Source organism: Onychostruthus taczanowskii, unplaced genomic scaffold (assembly GCF_017590055.1).
Source record: "Onychostruthus taczanowskii isolate IOZ18803 unplaced genomic scaffold, ASM1759005v1 scaffold5, whole genome shotgun sequence".
Taxonomy (NCBI): domain Eukaryota; kingdom Metazoa; phylum Chordata; class Aves; order Passeriformes; family Passeridae; genus Onychostruthus; species Onychostruthus taczanowskii.
The window spans coordinates 12,198,573-12,218,707 of NW_024502568.1; the positions used below are offsets into that span (position 1 = coordinate 12,198,573).

The 20,135-nt window shown below is 35.7% G+C and overlaps 1 protein-coding gene across 3 annotated transcripts in view; it reads left to right on the forward strand.

Annotated features, from left to right (window-relative positions):
- The window catches only part of ATRNL1 (attractin like 1), a 431,595-nt gene that overhangs the window by 134,650 nt on the left and 276,810 nt on the right, over window positions 1-20,135 (forward strand). The window lies entirely within an intron of this gene.

Here is a 20,135-nt window from a genome sequence, read left to right on the forward strand (position 1 = left end):
TTCTTCAGGCTACCTCTAAAAATGCTAAGTGCAGAGCAAAACAGGTATGTTTTTACAATTGTTCAAACACTCCTGGCTAAAGAAGGAATGCAAGCAGTCTCTTGTGCCCGTTTGGTTTACATTTGTATGCAATTAATATCTTTTTGGCTTCCTATTTGAAAAATATATGGTGCTGGATTTTCTTTCAAAAACACTTTTATCTCTTTTTTCTGAACAATTGTTCCTCCAATGCCATGGCCATGACATTCCGTGACTGGCGTGTGAATAATCTCTTTTGCTCAGTTTGCAGTTTGCAGGTTGTATCAGTGAAGCAGTGGAACAGGGCAGGCTGCCCAAGCCTTTCACAGATCCCATGCCAGTGAGATCTGTTTTGAATTCCAGTGCTCAGGGTGTATTTGTTGTAAGGCAAACCTCTTTATATAAAATGCTAGTAATTTTTGGTGCAAAGTGTCAATTGTCTAGGGATGTACAGTTAAGGCAGTGCTTCTGCTTTTTTTATTAAAACAGAATAGCACAGCTGAAAAGAACAGTCAAGTTTGCAGTTTCTTTATGTCTGAAATACTCATAAAGATTTAAAGCTAAATATAAGATGAAGACATTTGTTCTGCTTTTAATTGGTTGGTACTGAGTTCAGACAGAGATGAAATTAGGAGTGGGAGTGATGCTGATGTTTACTCGTACAGGAAAACGAGAAACAAGCATAGACTGTGCCGCATGGAAGAGTTACTGGGAGCAAGAGAGAAAGGGAGGTTATGGCTGCCATGAAATTGCTTTATTATTGAGTCTGATTTTTTTCTTACCCAGCAAAGTTGTAGTTTTAGTTTCTGTGCTTGTTTTTGGAAAGGAGGAGGTGAAAGGGCTTTGTGGATTGGGCTGGCTTTACATCTTGCCTAGGGCTACCTTTAAAGCAGAATCCCATGTATCTGCATAGCCAGTGCTTTTTCTTAGTCTCAGACAGGGTCGGAGTAGGTTGCAGAGACTTACAATTTGAGGTTGTCATTTTTAACCCCAGTTCAAGCAGCTGAAAATGATAGGGCTCTGCTGCATTGTATCTCTCAAGGTGTGCAGTGGAGGCATCTGGGAATGCTGCTCTGTGGCCAGGACTGGAACCCAGTTAAGAGTTAGGGATGCTGAGTAACATCAGTCACATAAGGCAGAACTCAGTATGAGCAGCTCTTTTGAAGTACCAGCCCTGTGGGAGAGGTGTTTGCAGTTACAGCATCTCCTGGCATTGCTGCTTTGAGAACATGAAAAAGGAGACTGGAGAATTTCTTATAGGACATCTACAGAGTGTTTAGATTCCAGAAAACACTTGCAGGAAGCTGCTGACAGTGAAGACAATCTTCTTTTCAACATGTGGCTCCACCAGGCTTTTGTCTTTCCTCACCTGCATGAACCAAATACCCCCAACACTATGATCTGTTCTTTCTGCCAGTTGTAGTGCTGGGGTCTCCACAAAACATAAATACATGCAGCTTGATTATCCTGGTTACTACCTCTAGTAACCATTATTCTGTTCTTTCATGTTGCTGGGGTTGGATTATAAACTGTCATTGTCATGGGAGCCATAATTAATCTCACAAATCTGAGATTGCCACATGTAAGATAGGATCTGAATTACTCTGCAGGCAGGGGAGAGAAAGGACATATTTCCAGTAGAGTATGAATTTGCTTTACCCTTCCTACTGCTTTGGTTAAAGAGAAGTTGTTCGCTTTAGAGAAGGAAAAGAAAATAACTGATGGCTTTTCTGGCTACTCATCCTGCTGTCATCAGAAAAAATCCATCATCTGAGTTGTGACTGACAAAACCAGATAGTTCAGGGAGTTCTTTTAAAAAATTCTATTATATACTGCTCTGTTGTAACTGATTAAATTCAATGTGTGCTGTGTTACAGTAACAACCCTCTACATCACTATTATTATTGCTGGCTACTGCTACTGCAGTCAGCTTTGGACAATTAACTATGGAGCAGAAGGGAGGAAAGTGATATCTCCTTTGTGGAAGGCAAATGTTTAAAGAGATTAAAAAAAAACCATTGAGAGTAAACAGTCCTACAAAACTTTATAGAGGACAAAACCTTTTCAAGGTGATCATCTTCCAGAAAACAAACGTTGCTAGTACAGTTTTTAATAGATTTGGTATCTAGAACTAAGAATTTCACATATTTTATTATTTTTGCCTTCATGGCATACAAACAGTGGTCAGTTTCAGTACATGTAAATATCTGAGAAATCAATGTTCTCAGAGTTCTCAATGTTCTCTTAATTTTTGGGTGTTATTTTAGAGGATCTTGGCTACTATAGAAGATACAGATCATATTTAAAAATGGCTTATCAAAATGTTATGTATCATTATTGGTCCTTTACGTTGGAAAAGAGCTGAGGAGGAAAACCAAAGGATTCTGACATGCCCCTGATCATTGTAGCATCACAGACAGAGGCAGTTTGTCAGTTCTCTGGAAAGGAGAGAATGGAAATAACTTAAGAAAAGGACTTACATCAGTATTACTGTGTCCTTCATCAAACCCTTTTATAAAAAAAAAATTGTTTTTGCTATATAAAGCCATCAGTTTTCAGTTTTTTTATAAGCAAGTAGGCTCTTTTAATTAGTTTTCAGTTTAGGGTAAGATCAATCAATCTATACTGATTGACTATTGGATTGCTACATCTGGAGGTGTATTAATCGTTTGAGCTTCTTTGTACAGTTTCCCCTTCCTCCTGTGGTTTCCACCAAGGATAAAATAGATATTTAACCTTCTCTGATAGAAGCACTGTATTAAGTAAATAGTAACATTTTTCTACAGTATTTTATTAGAGAGAAAGGAGAATTAGTTTATTTTCCTTAACTGATTATCTGAACAAATGAGGTTTGGCTGGCTGAAGTTTAGAGAGAATGGAGTTATATTGTAAAGACAATTATGCTTTAGTTACAGACATTGATTTCAATACACAAAACTGGTATTTCATTATGTGCTGCTAGACTTTAAGTACTCAGTAATGGAAACTCCACTTGTGAGAAAAAACAGTAAAAATTTTTGTGGGCCACAGATATATTGAGTTTTGAGATAATTTGGTTTCTTCTCATTTGAAAGTGGTCTGTTAGACTGAGATTATTTCAAAGGAACCCCAGTAGTTTCTGAAAATAGTATATTTTGCATGTTCATGTAAATTCTGACCTTTATTGAAATTTATGACAGGGAAAATTCTATGGTGAACTTATTAAATAGTATTGTCTGTCTCCCAAAACTCACCTTTCCCTTTTTTTTTGGGTTTGCCTTTATTTTTTTTCTGTTTTTAAATGAAGTTGTATCTTCCTGAAATGACACCAATTAGTGGGGCACAAAGCATCAGTTCTTAGTAAATGATGAATAGTACTTAGTAGAACTGATGCCTTTTAAATGGCTGAAAATATTTTTTTTCTGCTTTAATTTAATAAAAAATCTTTTTAGATAGAAATGAGTGATTATTTGATCTGATCTGTACTTAATATGTTTGAATATTATTAATATCCATAATTTTCTGAGATGCTTGATTGAATGTAGTCTGAACTTTATTAAAATGGATTTTTTGAAAGCTGTGAAATAACTGTAACTAAATCCAGTGGGAAGTATATGTAGAGGAATTATTTCAGAATAGTTTTCTCTTGAATTATCAGGACTCTATGCAAATAAAATACAGTATTAAGATATTGCCTGTCAAAACACCTATTTCCGTTACTATTTCAGTGTGTGGAAAAGTAAAAAAATATATGGAATGGGAGGTGAGTTGGAATTTAACCAACACTGTGCAAGGAGAATTTACAATGAATATAGTTTTTCAATAGAATCTGTGTAAAGTTTGTAATTTTAAAATAATTATGTTGAATGATTTGAAGGTGATACTAATTTTATTGACAGCTAACTGAAAATATTGCCTATTGTAGAGTTTTTTTTTTCCTGTTGAAAACCAGGTTTGCAATAGTACAGTGAGTGTTGAGTGGCTTTAAAAAGTTTGTGGTGCTTTTGCTGCTTATTGCAGCCAATTGATGATGGGATTTTGATGAGGACTGAGCAAAGGCTGAAAGGACTCTGTGTCTGCTGTCAGGGCTTGTGCTACCCAAGTCAGTACATTGTGGAGGACATAGTTTCTATTTGAAGGAAAAGCAGTTTTCTAAGGTAGATCCATCCAAAATACTCAAGTTTTCTTTATTTTCGGTGCACAAGTTCAATGTATATGGTAATCCAAACATTTGATTGTTTTTAAATTTTGAATTAAAAAAAACAGTTTTTTAAAATCTCAAATTCTTCTCAGTAGGACTACAATTTTTGTGATTTTTCAAAGCTGCTGAAAATATCTTCATTATTTTCAATTCTTAACTCTCAGATAAAATAATACCCATTATTACCAAGCATGTATCTGTGCTTATAATTCACATCTGATAGGCCATTATTATGGTAATCAGTAATTGGTACAAGAGTTGTTAAAGTTGAAATAGACATCTGGTTTAATCAATTTGTCATTAAGGAAGTGCAAGTGTAGAGGTAGTAATGGGAAAAGAAAATACCAGTGTGAGCTCAGAGCTCTCTCTGAGCTATCAAACCAAAGCTAAGTTTGAAATTGGAATAATACTTCTTTCTCTTGCTTGATATGGGTTGCTCAGTGCTCAACTTGCTCAAAATACCACACCCTGTTTTTATTTTAAAATCTATTTTCAAAACCTTACAAATAGCTAAAAGAAATGAAGCTACATTGTGATGAAAACTCATAGATAGATATATCCATCAACTTCAGCTTGTGATATTCATATATTTTATTTACTGAGAAAGGGAAGAAAAGAATTTTTTATAGAGCAATAAGGAAAGGCTAGGTCAGGTGGGTACTAAAGACACAATTTGATAAAAATCTCCTGGTGATGGAAAGATTGCTTTTCTTTTCCTCTTATGGTCTCTAATAGATGAAATATGCATTTTCCTACTGCCATTTTCATTTTCTGTTTCCTCTTTCAGCCAATTGCATACCTTTACATATAGATGAAAATTTAGCTGGAATAGTTTTATTTCTGGTTTCAATTTTTGTTTCAAACTTAAAACATTGTTGCCAGTTATTAGTTTTAAATTGCTTCAGTAGTTGCCAAGAGTATTAGAAGAATGCACACAAAAGATTAAAGTTATGCACAGAGAGAGCTATAAGACATGGGAGTGAGAAATGCATTAGTCGTCTTTTTTTTTTTTTCCCCATGAAGCTTCTGATAATTATGTAGACTGTGCACATCAATTACACAGTGCTAAATTGGGCTAAAGGAGTCCTCATCCTGAAGGGCCTGCCAACAAACATGTGTTCTGCTGCAGCTGCATGTGCAGACATCTGGCAGTCAAGCAGATTTTTTTATACATTGAATCCTCTTTCCATTCCAACCCTGGCTGTGTCCTTGCTTCAGGAGAGCCCATGTTCTCCTGCTTCCCCATGGCCCAAGTACTGTGGTGCTACAGAGGCTTTCTGTGCCACTCCTGCATTAAAGATGGATGCCTGAAATGAAATAAAAATTCCATTCTTGGAATGGTTGGGTAGATAAGGGGACTGCCTGCAACATTGCTTAGAAAAATGTAGGTATCTGAGTTGTACTTTAACAATTCACATAATTAAAAGGAGGCTGTGAAAACTATGCTGCTTCAGAAATGTGGTTGAAGTCCTATCCTTCACTTGGTCACTGAAATCTATTGTGATTCCCCTGTACTGATATTCTACCTTGCTACAGATTTGTCTATTTAAGAGGAATATTTTTTCACTCCTGTTTAAAAATCAGGAGATGGGCTGCCTGGGATAATGAATTCTGCAGGTAGAACATATATAAGCACATGTGCCTACATAAACATCCTTTTTTCTTAGCCTGCATTATCAAGTGAATGACATGAAATAATGTAAACTTGAAAAGACAGCAAGTTACAATAAACATTACTGAAAAACATATGTAATATTTTACCTCTTGTGAGGTAAACTCACTATATTCAATACAAAAAGTAAATTCTCCATCACATGCATGGTATTTACAGAGAATGATAACTGATAAGGCAAGAAGAAATAACACAGGAGCAATTCTATCTGTATTCACCAGCTGAAAGATAATAATGTCTTAATATTAGAAATACTCCCTTATTCTTTTCTTCTTCTGTACTGAATAATCACCACTAGAAAATATAAAATATAAATTAAGCTGCACAACCTTTGCATGCTTTGAGCTTTCTATTTTTTTTCTTGTGGATGTATTGAAAAATAAGTGGTATTTATCAGCTGACTAGATAATGGGGCTGGGGAGCTTGATTACAAGGCCATAAATCAATCCAAGAACCTGATGATATGCTAAACTTGAACACTGGAGCCTGAGTGGCTTAGATTATCACTTCAGAAGGATTGACTTAAAGATTTAGTTCTCCATCTCTATCTATTATTTCTATATTACAAAAAAGGATTTTTCAGCAATTTAAGAAAAGAACAAAGTACTAGAAGGCTGAGTAAAAACTTAGCTAGGAAAGCTGTTTTAAATACTGTCAGGAGTCTGATTTAGAATCAAAGCAAACTTATAATCACATTTGAAAATTTGATCTGCCACAAAACTTTTTTTTCTGAGTGTTGCACAGAGCAAAGGTAAATTTAGGAATACTGGATTACAGCAGGAGGCCAAAGGGAGAGCTGCAAGCTGGCAAACCAGCATACAGAATGTGTCAAAAAGGGCTCATTGTCCTGCAAGAAAAGATTTTGGGCTGCTCACAGAGAAATGATAAGAATTAAAGGGTAAAGGAACAGTCAGGCTGAAAGAGATTTAATAAATCAGATTTCATAAAGAAGACTTAAAATAAAATATTTGTCCTGGAAATGAGTTCTTGCAAGATCCATAAGGAGATAAGGGCAGCAATTACTTTCTAACAGCTGCTACAAAATCTGATCTTGTTCTCCTTTAGGTCATTTTATCCTCTCTTACGTAGAGTCTTGATTTAATCACAGATTTGGGCCCTGATTCAGATAAATATTTTAATACATGATAACACCTTGTTGCTTAGTTTTAAGAGGGGATATTCCCTTGGTTTGGTGAGAATTGGGAACACGTGGTTTACTTTTGTTTCCCCTGCTCTTGGGAGGCTAATTGTAAGATGTCACTATGGAATAGCAGCTGGAGTTTCACAAAACAAGTCCACAAAGTTTTTTTTCGCTCCTAATACTTTGCTTCTCTTCATTCATTCATTCATTTTCCTTTATTATGTTTTTAGGTGTTTTCTGTACTTGGTAAATAAAGAGGTTTTTTTAATGAGGAAGGGTAAAGTTGAAGGTGGCAAATGGTGATTGTGAGAAAGGAAAATGTATAAATCAACGTTTCATGTTGAACAGAAGGATTGCCTCCTCTATAGTTATGAATAAAAGGGGTAGTAGCACATCTAAACAGATGAACAGCTTCACTGCTGTTCAGGGCCAGATATGTGTAAGTTAAATAACTCTGGGATTCATAAGTGGGAATTATGTAAACCCATTATTTGTGAAAGATTTTTTTTAAGAAAATGCATTGTTGAATTGTACTGTAGGGTTTTTTTTTTCATTTTATTTTCTGTTTTATTTATACCACCCTGATGTGAATAAAATTAAATGCATTTTCCACCCTATTTTTATGATAGAAAAAAACCCATCGGGATGTTTTTGTTTTCTTAATTCTCTTTTCGTTTTGTCATTGCTTTCCTGCAACTTTTCTTGTACCATTACTTTTTTGCTTTTGCTCTTACATTTTTGGAAAATAGCTAAATATGTGACTTCATAAGTGGTTAGATATTTGCCCTTCAGAAGTTTTGTTCAAGCTTTGTCTGTGCTCAGTTTTGTATAGTTGCATTGGCCTGTTTTTCATTGTCTACTCAATGTTCTTAGAATATTTCTATGTAGTTAAAGGTCTGCTGTCATTACAGGCTGGTTTTAGACTTAGTTATTATGCCAGAGGAGGTTGATTGTTTTAATTGAAATATTTGAACCCATGTGTACTCCCTATGTGTCCTCAGCCTTTGACAATTTCCTCAGCCTAAGAATCTCTTGTGTCTTGTTTTAATTAAGTTTGTAACAAATGAAATTTTCTGCAACAGGTGTCAGTTAAGTACTGGCCTTAAAATGAACTGCAATGAATATTCAGCGAACAGTACTTATTTCATAGGGAAAATAAAAAATGAAAGAAATGGTGATCAATGTAGCCTTTTTATAAACATGGTAGAAGTTCTAACTGAATTATTCCAGTTATATACGGGCCTAGAAATGGAAAAGAAGCATTCAATAGTACAGCCCAAAGATTATTCTAATACATTATCTTCCTTCATAGTGGTTTATTGACCTTTATTCTAGATATATCCAGCTTTCTGTGTTTCTGAATAATGCAGCATATTTGTTATTCTGCATGCTCATAATGCCGTAAATTGTCACACATTCTGTTATCACACTGTAGTAAAAACTGCCAGGTAACTTTTTGTATGAACGTTGTTTTCGGCAGATTTAGCAGTCATAGCTAAAATTTGTGAATATTCCTTACAGAAAATTCTAGAATTCAAACCTGATTATCAAAAATTTCTTCTGTATGGCAGGAGGTCATATGGTGCACATGCTGTTTTTAAGACAGAACATTTCACTAGAGCGCTTGTCTGTTTATTATGAGATCTTTGTTAATTTAATATTTTGCCTTTTGAATGTGTGCTCATTCTTACTAAGAATGTGAATATTATGAATCAATGAATTCAAGATAGCTTATAAAATATTCTGTGATTTCAAAACTGCTATGGTGCTCAAAACACTTCTCTGCAGTCACTCCTGAAGTAGAACCTTGAAATCAGAGGGTCGTTCCATTTTCTTTAAAAACAAAAATCCGGAAGAGAAATTTAGAATGATCAGAGAGTAAGTTAGTTGGATTGTTTTTCCACTCTGGTTGTCCCAAAAGAGGATTCACCTCAGAGTGCATCTCTCCACTGTGCTTTCAGTTGATTCTTTCTCTTATTTATGGAAAATGTAACAAGTACTTTGTTTTTCTGACATGATGGACCATTTCAGTCACCACAATTCTTTTTCAATTGACATTAAAATATTTTGCATTTCTAAGTTATGGTTAATGTTGCAGATTATAGCATAACTTCTGCATAACTTAGAAACCCACTCAGAAAACAAGTGAGAAAAAAGGCATTAGGGATGTGAAAACAACCAAGGAAAGGATCGTATTTTAAATATTTTAGAAATTACTCTCTATAATGCAAAATATATACCCATAACTGATAAATATTGTAACTGAATCTTTCCTCTTAAATACTGATTTTGATACTATCTCTCAGTTAAAAAATATTTCATAATATAAAACCACTGGCTAAATTATTGGACTGAGGGAGTTTATTATTCTTTGACTTAAGCAAAATGACTGGGGACAGATTTTCATGCTGGCACGCAGAACAAATTTAATTCAAACTGAGATGAAAGGCGGTTAATGTAATTGTAGCCTATTATCCTATGCAGGCTTGAGTTAAGAAGCAAACCAACAGACAGTCAGAAAATGATGGATAGAAAATAGAAATGCTGAAGGCTGGTGAAATAGAGACTTGTGAAGGGATTATGCCATAACTGTTCCCACATAATCTCTGCATCAGTAATATCCCACCTCTGCTGTATGTTTGGATTACTAAACAGGATTTTTATATGCCTTCTGCATTCTCTTTATTTCTCTCTGACATCGAAAAAGGTCCTGGTTTAGTAAATTTCATGACGTTGTAATTAGGATTTTTTTCCCCCTTAATCTACCACCTTCATCAGTCATGGGCATGCTGTAAAGCATTCAGTTTTCTTTCTAAGCACTTTTTTTTTTTGTTATCACACAAAGTGATTGGAAGGTAGTAGGGCACATAACTAGTTAGTTTTTGATCCTAAGTCCATCTAAGGGACTAGCAAAATTTATTAGTGTATTGAGTTAAAAAGTAATAAATAGTCAACTCAGTTAAGTCCATCTAAGGGACTAGCAAAACCTGTTATTTTTATTAGTGTATTGAGTTAAAAAGTAATAAATAGTCAACTCAGGTTTTTCAAATGTAAGAGTGTCTGCTTTTTTTGCATAGCCCTTTGAATGTAGTTTTTTGTATTTGAGATGATCAAATGGGGTTTTTAGGACTGTATTCTGGCAGATTATCTCGTTTTTATTTTTCCATTTAATTGTTCAGTAAGAGAAATATTTTTTTAGTCCCTACGTATTTTGCACTGCAATCTTTTAAACATTGAAAACATGTCTTGGTCTCCTCAGAATACATAGAGAAAGGTGCTAAATTGTAGTTCAAAGCATGTTAATTACAAAAAATAATTCAGTAGGTTTGTCACCCTCGTTATAGCCCATAAAGCAAAGAAAGAACATCTTTTCCTCTAAAGAAACTGATTGTACCCAGTGTAATACATATGTCTGAGGTAATTCTAGCAATAACTAGTTCAAGCATTGAGTGTGTTGCTTACAAAATGCAGGAGATCGATTACTGATCAGAAGTCCCACTAAAGCTGCTGTCTTATGGCCTCTTTGCTGAGGAACTGAGTCTTTGAGGTACCTGGGATGGAATGATGAAATATCTTTTAGGGGAGTGTTGGAGTTTGATTTCCCAGTCACTCCCAGCTGGAATGCCAGATTTCTCTCATCCGCTGTGAGTAGTTTCACCAGAGCTTTTACAGTAGCTAAAAAATTTATTTTCTTTTCTGTTTCTGACATTGTTTAGGATAAAACTTTGTTCATGTGAAAAATGCTGCATTCTGTGAATTGCCCTTTGGGAAGTCTTTGGGATTACTTAAAGACTCTGTTCAATGCTGTACTCACACAGGAGCAAGCACTGCTTTCCATGGCAGTCCTGTGCAGCCTGCCCATCAAACCCCATAGAAACATAGTCTGAACAGATCAGGGCTGACAGAGAAAAACTCCAGTTATGAAATACTTCACAGTCCCCTGCCATGAGGCTGTAGTCTCATCATGGTCAGCTTTTTTTCCTTTTATAGCTGCTCCTTTTAAGATTTCTTCTTACGCATCCAATAACTTTGAGGAGAGCCAGCCAAGACTGGAAGTGTTGACAGTTTCAGTATTGCTGCTGCACCACAGACTGAAACAGTTATTTACACTTCTTTGGCACTTCATAAAGAAGTATCGGTGTCATCTCTGCTCCAGGAAATTCATGAGGTTATGTGCTATAATGGGCTAATGGGGATTTGGGCTCTTCGTAGGCAAGAGGCCAAGGAAAAGCAAATGTGTGTATCTGACTTGATCCTTTCTCCAGCCACCCAGACATTTTTCTGTTTTCTATTCTTAATAGATATTTCTCTATCTCTTGGATTGATATCTTTTTTTAATAAAGTCAAATAAAAGATGGTGCAGGTTAGATGGAATGATATCCTAGATATTAAAAAGGTCTTGATAAAAAAGCCTGGATATGCCCATAATGGAACAGTGATAGGCAGTAACACATGGATTTGATAGACTGCTATAGGAGGGGTAGGGTAAAGAAAGTTATTTCAGGCAGGAGGAGAACTTACCAGAACAACATATTGAATAGATGTATAGATATTGAATGATCTGATGGACAAAAATATGGTGTTAAAGACATGCATGTCAAGAAGGAAGCTACAAGACTGGAAGCTGCGATGCCTCCACGTTTGCTTTCTAGTGATTCTCTGGGGTATTCTGTTGATGCCATAGGAAACACCTGTGGGAAGTAAAAGTTCTGAATATTTCATCAGAAACACCTAAGTCATCCAGGAATAATGAAAGTTACTTGAAAATATAATGGCTAGAGTTTTGGCTTCTTAAAGGTAAGGATGACAGCCTGCCCATTGCAGTATGTATTGTACATAAACATCTGTGCTATTTGTACATCACGTTTATATTATAACTTGTCATTAGCATTGTAGAAGTTGTTGTAAGTAGAGTAGTAATTCAGATAATATGACTGTTTTCTAAAATTCCCTAATACTGTGTAGCTGACAGCCTAGGGAAAGCCGTGACACTCTGATTTATTCATACCTTTGTCTTCATTTTGCATATAGTATTCTTGAACATCCACGTATAAGCAGCATTTGGCCATTGCTGAGCTGCAATGTCCACTCCAAAATGTGTGATATGCTTTGCTTCTGAATTGTCATTTTTGTCTTGGCTTAGTCAGAATTTCCCATATTTTTGGAGATATTAATTGCCATATTGTGCTAAATTGTTGTCTTAAATGACAAGAAAATTACCAAAGTTACCATACGTAATTTGAAGTAGAAAGACAAAAAGTAACTTGCCTGTCTTTGTACCATTTTCTGGAAATTATAGTGTCTGTATGGCATCTTGAAATACATATTTCTGAAATTGCCTTTTCCTTAAATTGCCTTGAAATTATAGTCTTATATAAATAGTGATTTTGTTAAAAATCCCCAGCACAACAAAAACAAACAAACAAAACCCCATCCCAGAATCTTGAAAACAAAGTGAAATGAATGCAAGGAAGATCAAATGCAAACAGCTGAGAACTCTATAGCACTCTGTAATACCACAGCATTGAACTTTCTGCACTAAGACTGTAACTGAGTAGTTCTTTGCAATAATTTCCCTCAGAGACTGACCATAGATTAAATTCAACAGTAATAAAATAGTTGTATTATAAACCATAGGTTAAATTCAGCAATAATAAAAGAATAAGGTTATAATGCACATTTTTTTAAAAACAAGCCAGGAACTGTTTAATAGTTAAATATGCTTACTACAAACACACTTAGTAACAGTAAAATTTTACAATTCAGTAATGACTAATGAAAAAGCAGTAAACCACTTGGGATTTAGTGTGTGAATATTTATTTCTTTTTCATGTGGTCTGCTTGATGAAGTCATTTACGATGCATTTACTCTGACTGTCAAGGCCTGTTAAAATATTTAATGTTCTGACGTGCTGCCTCTCCTGCTCTTTTTGAGAAATGGGTTCTAAACAAGAGCAATATACAAACAATCTTGGAAAGTGCCAGAACAGGCAGTGAATAGCTGATCACAGAATCACAGAAGGGAGCCATCCCAGAGCATGTGGACAGGGTTGTGTCCAGATGGTTCTGGAATATCTCCAGTGAGGGAAAATCCACAACCTCTCTGGGCAACATGTTCCAGTGCACATATATTTATTTCATATGGTCTTTAAGATCCCTTCCAAACCATTCTATGGTTCTATGACTATTCTATTGTTGATATTAAGTCATTTAACATTTCATCAATATTTATCTTCTGAAAGGATTAAACATAAGTGAATTTTGTGAACTGTTCACTAGTTTTTGAAAAGTAAATATTTTAGGAGGGGCTGCCTTTCACTTTAAGCAGTAATAAGTTTTCACGGTTATTTTGCCATTGCTTCTTATCTAATTCTTCCTTCTAAAAGGGAGGAAGTAGTTGAGGAACCCATACTAATATTTCTCTGAGTTGTGGTTCAGTTCAGTGTAAACAGAGCCTCTTATTTTTGAGTTATGGGATATTCTAACATTTACTTTCTCAGGGCTGGATGAAATGTCTGATGCAGGTCAAAATGTGAGATATGAAATGTGGGTATTTCTCGTCCATGACTTTGAAAGAACAGTGACTGATAAGAGGGAACTCTGCTTTTCCAAGTTCACCTTTTTGCATATGTTCAAGTTTGGGTATCACTGCCAAAACATGGCTGTTTGTAGAGAAAGGAGGACCCGAGAAAAAGGGTAAGGCCATGGACATGAGATTTTTCTTGTTCAGAGTAAGCAGCATCAAATGATTTGCATATAAAATCCATGTAGTGCCTTATTCATTAAGATTAACAGGGATTTATCCAGCTATTCCAAATTTGGGCTGTAGGTCACTTTTTTCTTGTATAGAAGAACTAAATAGAATCCAGACTTTATTAGAAAAAAAATCTTATTTTACATATTAACCTTTATTTTCTCTTAATTGTATAATTATATGATAAGTGACACCTCATTGAAAACTTATTTTGTCCTGGAGTGCCATGGATTTTGTGATTTGAAATATTATTACTTCAAAGTATATAAGAACTCTATAATATTAATTATTCTTGATCTTGCAGGGAATAAGGATTTGAATAGCATGAGGGGTCTGGATATGGAAAACTTTCTTATGACATTCTAATGTTTTACTTTTTTCTTTTGGTGAGATCAGCCTAGATTAAAAAAAAAAAAAAAGTATTGCTGGCCTAGGCCTTTTCATGAATTATGTGAGGAAGAGACAAATTGATCTACAGAAGGAACATTGTCTCAAGACATTGTTATATGCACTTATAAGAAAAAAAAAACAAATAAATCATTTCCTCACATTATTAAAAAGTTCTAACTGGAAACATAAATCCCGGTACCTTTTACCCTTTTAGGTTATCATTATCTTAAGAGGTAGGCTGATAATTCTTTATATCTGAAGTTACTCAGAGAGACTGGAAGGATCTTGGCACTGTGAGAAGTGAAAGTGTCCAATTTTTACATTAGAACCAAAGATCTGAGAGGTCTGTTCATCTGAATATACTGCAGTATTAATGGATAGCTTTGGGACAATGTAGTACAGAGTACAATGTCAATGCAGTCAAGAAGCAGACCTTTATCTGTAAGGTGGATAAATTTACATTTATGGATTATGAAGTTTGTCTATTTCACATATTTCACTTCAGCAAAATAAAAATTATATTGCAGGATAAAAAATGCAATAATAATTAGCAAATGACCCCATTCTCTGAAAATCACAAAGCAGTCATTAACATTACTTACAATACCTCCTTTTTCATTGAATATGTCATCTGACCTCAACTATTGCACCCAAATCTTAGCACTTCTGTAGAAGGATGATGCTGTTTCTGAGTATTTTAAACGTGCCTGAACTCCCAAAACATGACACTGGCTGCTGTATTGTAGGTGCTGTTTGTGAGGTTCCTCACTTTCCTTGCTGCTGACCATGTGGATGGTCAGAAGATGTGGTTGTTCTTGGGCATTTCTGTGTCAAAGGTATGGATGCAGGCAGGCCAAAATAAAGACCTAAATCTAAGTGTGAATTGGGCTTTCAGGTATCAGTCACTCACTGCTCTGGATCAGTTACGACCTCAGCTGTTCTTGGGTTATTGCTTTCACCCACGAGTCACCACTCCTCAGCTGAAAATCAGCAGTTTCTGTGGAATCACCTCCAAAATGTTATGAATTACAGCCAGTTGCATCTATTGACTGTAGTTAAACACATACCTCAGCTTATTTTCTCATTGCTGGAGATGTACTGTAAGAGTAGGATGACTTTCAAGAAGAGATAACCAACAGGCAGCATAAAAAAACTCTGTGTGATCTGAACTAAGTGTTCATCAGCTGCCCCGTAATTACCTGCAAAAGCTGCAGTCAAAAGCATGGACATATTTTAAATGCTGAGGATGTACTAATACATAGTAGTATGGAGTAATTCTTCATATCCACTTATGATGCCACAGGGCTTACCATAGGACTAGAGAAGTCTTAGGTTTAGCCTTACAAACACTGTTTGAACTTCAGTTGCAAGGTGTCAAAATAACCAGATTTTTGTTACGTAAACAGTATTTTATTATTCAAAACCCCCATACCATCATACCACTGTGGAACCAGGAAAGTAGAATAATAAAACCAAGAGCCAGCTGGGCAAGATTAGGAACTGGAGGCTAAGGGATCAGAAGCAGATCAGTGATGGAGGACAGCAGCAGCAAGATCACTGGGTAGAAAGGGGCCAGCATGAAGAGTAAAGGCTAGGACACAGGTGAGCAGTAGTTCTGGAAGCTGTTCTGACTGAATCAAAAGCTGGGAAAAGTAATCAGTATGGGACTAAGAATACTCTGCTAAAGCAAACAGTTAGTCTTAATTTATCGTGAGCCTTCTGTAGACAAAATTCTGGGAACCTGGGCAAAATCTCAAACTTATTTATGACCAGCTATAGATCAGCCAGGTGACAGTCTTCCCCAGGCACTGTGGAAGTGGTCTGTTAATTTGCAAGGACAAAATATGAAGTAAGGGTCATAAATATCTATATTATATAATATGTTGTATCTATGTCGTTGACAAACCTTGGTCTGGGCCAGAGCTAGATAAAACTGTGTCAGCAAGGAACCAGTTGAATAAAATAATGCCCTGTTGGAGTGGCCTTCCTTGAGAATTTGGTATTAAAAACAAACTCAGCTAAAGGAAAGTCCAACTGTACTTAGGTTTGTTTTCCCCTCTTATTTTGTTCCTCTTGTTTTGCTTCACTTTTAATTGAAAGAAAAGATTTAACAATTAGTGGCAGCAACACTACTGCAGAAACCTCTGCCTTCACCATGAAAGGTTGAATGAACTGTTACAGAAAGATTTCCACGTGATCAAATCTCTTGTCTAGAAAGCTGTTGATCTAGGTTGGTGTTGATAGTTTTCCTCAGGTGAGAAGCATGAAGGTTTACCCTTCCTTAAGGGCCATACCAATAAGAATAATAAAATTAGGCATATAAATTTATATATCCCTCTGCTGTCAGCTCCTTTGCTTTCTTAAGCCTGCAAGGTACAGAGCACAAGAACATATACATTGCTAAGCTTCAACAAAAGGTTGTTTGTAAACTCTCTCTTACAAAGAAGCCTTTCATTTAATAATAAAAAAAAAAAAACCCAAATCTGTCAGTCTTACTGTAAACATAGACTCATTTACATACATTTATTGTATTTAGAAAGAAAGCGAGACTTTATCTTGGTCAGAAACATGAGAACAATTATTTTTTAAATGCATTTGTCAATAACTTCTATTTTGGACTTCCTGAAATACAGGGAGATAAAAGAAAGTGAAAGAAAATGGTTCAGTTTTGAAAGGATAATTGAGGGAGAAGTTGGGAAATAAGTGCTAATAGCAGGCCATCCAAAGGTCAGTGAGCTTGATGAATTGAATACTTTTGTATTGGAACAAACCGTAGAACTTGTACATAACCTAATAGGAGCCTTCCTCCATTTGTCCTTGTAAATGGGAGCTGTGTCTTTGGAGTCCTGCCAGAGTGGAACTGCTCATTCATTATGACCACTTAAAGCAAATGATCATGGCCCTATGGCACATAAAATAATGAGTGTAGCTCCCATTTCTCAGATATGAGGCATATATTATGCTTCACATATGGTCCAATATGTGCTGGCTTTTGGAAAAGGTACAAAAATTACTACAATGAGTAAAGCTCATAAGGAAACAATTCAGCAAATAGGAAATTTTGTAATTGGAACCATAATCAGTGACTAATGCAGAGCAATATGTATGCTAATAAAATAGGAGAGGATTAAAAGACAAAACTAAATTTAATCAAAACCCACCATACATGCTCGTGTGAATAATTTCAGATATATTCTTAATCCTATTAGTTTCATTTTCCCCCTCCACTGAAAACCAAGTGTTTAAGTAGTATCTTCCATTTAAATTAAAACAGGCTTCCCTAACTAGTAAAATCTCCACCTCATCTTATTCCTAATGTACATTATGGAAGTGTTCTGCATGAAAGGCCTGGCTACAAATGGTGTAATAAACCAGCTGTTTTCATGAGAGGGCATAAAAAGAACACAGATAACAGGTAAATCTCATGCCCCTTCAGTTGCTGGAGTTCCTATGTGCCTGCAGCACTGGATGAACCTGGATTTTCCCTCTGTGCTGTCCATGGAGATGTTCCTTCTCCCTCACATCCCCAGGTGCCTTTTGTCCTTTGCCCAGGCAGAGCTGCGTGTCTGCTCCTGTCAGGCTGGGAGATTCTCTGGGATAGCACCCACCAGGGCTCTCTCCTGCCCAAAATCATTCCCTTCTTCAGTGCTTCCATGAGGCTCCCAACACAGAGAGTATAATATCTATGATAATACATCAGAATGCTCTGCTGTGGTGTAATTCACTGTTCTTTTATTGTGCATATTTTATCACTCCATCGCACATGATGCTGAAACAACTGAAATGGCTGTAAAATTGCATTGCTTTTTTGTTTTCAAGATACTTGAAGGTCACTTCTGTAATTGTCAGGAAATTGGTAATTATTTGGATTTGAGTGAATACTTGTATGTTGCAACATATTTAGAACCTAGTAATTTTTGCATTAACCATTCCATTGTATGTTCTTGTAAGTTGTGAAGTCTGTCTTATATTAGATGGAGTTTATAGATATTTTTATTTCATGTATTCATGTTTGGGTTTTTTTCTGTGATATAAATAGAAATAAAAATGTAAGAAAGGTATATGGGATGCTGGAAACCCCTGAGTTCTGGCACTTATTGATCTACAGGAGATGGTTGCATCTGATTAGAAGGGCAGCTGAATGGAGAAGGGAAGCTGTATGGAAATAGCTGTCTTTTTTCATTAAGATTTTCAAGATTAAAAAAAACCCCAAAATCCTGAACCTTTATTCTCAGGGTCAAAGCACCACAGGTGAGTGTTTTGACTGGGCAAGAGTTGACAGAGGAATTTGTTTATTTTCTCCCTATGGAGATGTGATTGTTGTTGGGAGTTGGATATTGCTCTTCCATGTCATACACAGATCAGTGCCATTAGCAGTGAGCAGCAGGGTGAGTTGCTTGTCTACATCCTCATACTCTAAGTACAGAGGGTTTTATTAGGGTTTGTTTTTTTTTTTTTTTCCTTCAGGTATATATTTCCCCAGCATATTCTAAATACTGGCTGCATTTAATCTACTTTGAGTTTGAAACAATTCAAGAGGAAAAATCGTCCTCTTACAATGTTCTTAAAATTTTCTACATGATACAGTGTCTCATTTATGTGGCAATCTTACATAAAGAAAAGTGAATTCTTTTAAAGCCTTGATGTAAAAATGGTCCCTTTCCTATAGCTCTCTTTCAGAATTCCAAACCTAAAGGCCCTTTCAGAAATGAATATATTTTTTATTGTTTCAGTAGCAAGCTGTTCTTTGTAGAATGTTTGTGATGTTTAGAAAAAAAAACTGTTTCAGGCAGACCAATGTTACTACTTGAGAGATTTTCTCCTTTCCAAGTACGTGCAAGAGAGTCAGGATTGGACTCTGTTCTAAATTCTGTGCAAAGGACTGTAGGGTGAGAGTGTCTTTGTGAACAAGACCAAAAATTTTGTACTGCAGTTAGACTTGAAGTATGGGGTGTGTGTGTGTGTTTTCTTGGAGATGAATCATTAAAGTTATTCTATTAAAAAAGTGTTGAATTTCTGTATAATTGACCCTGCAAAGAGTTCTCATGCTAACGTGTGACCGGGAGTGCACAAGGGCAGAGTCCAGAACATCTTTTTTCTGCTTTTTGATTTTATTGCTACTGCTGATTATTTTCTTTATGGTATTGTAACAAAGGGTCAAGGAGATTCTCTGCTCATTTTTTAATAAAAATGAGTATGTTAGGAATCACCAGTTAGAAACTATTGAGGAAACCAGCAGAAATACAAACATCAAAATATTTTCAAGTCTGAAACTTGTTAAATGATATGACATCCAAGTTAGAATGGATTTTTAATATCAATCACAACTAAAATAACAGCAAAAATATCTCCTTCCAAATTAAGTTTGTTAGGATAAAGTAATGAAAAGTTAGTCCAAGATACTAAATGATTCAGATTACTTCTGGAAAAATATTTGTATGAAATTTAATAGACTGTGATTGGTTTCTCTTTGTTTTGTGACTATTTTTGTATATTTAAGAGAAAACTGTAATCTTGCTGGAGACGTCTATGAAATAACCAAGGAAACCTAAAGCAGATTAATCATTTTCTATTAAGATATTTGGCATTTTTAGAGTAATGTTGTATAACTGAATTTGAGCTGAATTTCTGTAGGATATTTCATGTCTCTGAAAATAGCTATATATATCTTATCTTATTCAATAAGAAAGCCATTTCTCCAGCCCGTATCATGTGCACGTCTTGTCAGCAGCATCAGTACATCATACTCAGTTTTATTTTCACCTGGTGCCCTGGGTGGTCAGTGAAGAGGAACAATTGCTGCTGGAGTTCATGGAAGTTAAGTAGCTGAGATGCTGCTGTGCCAGATCAAAACCAGGGAGGGAATCAGCTGTGACTGGACAGGGATAAGGAGATCCAGAGTGTGGGGTGGCTGCCTGGCTCTCCTTTGCTCATTAGAGTGCAGAGAGCCCAGAATTCCTCCCTGAGTCCTACAGCAGGC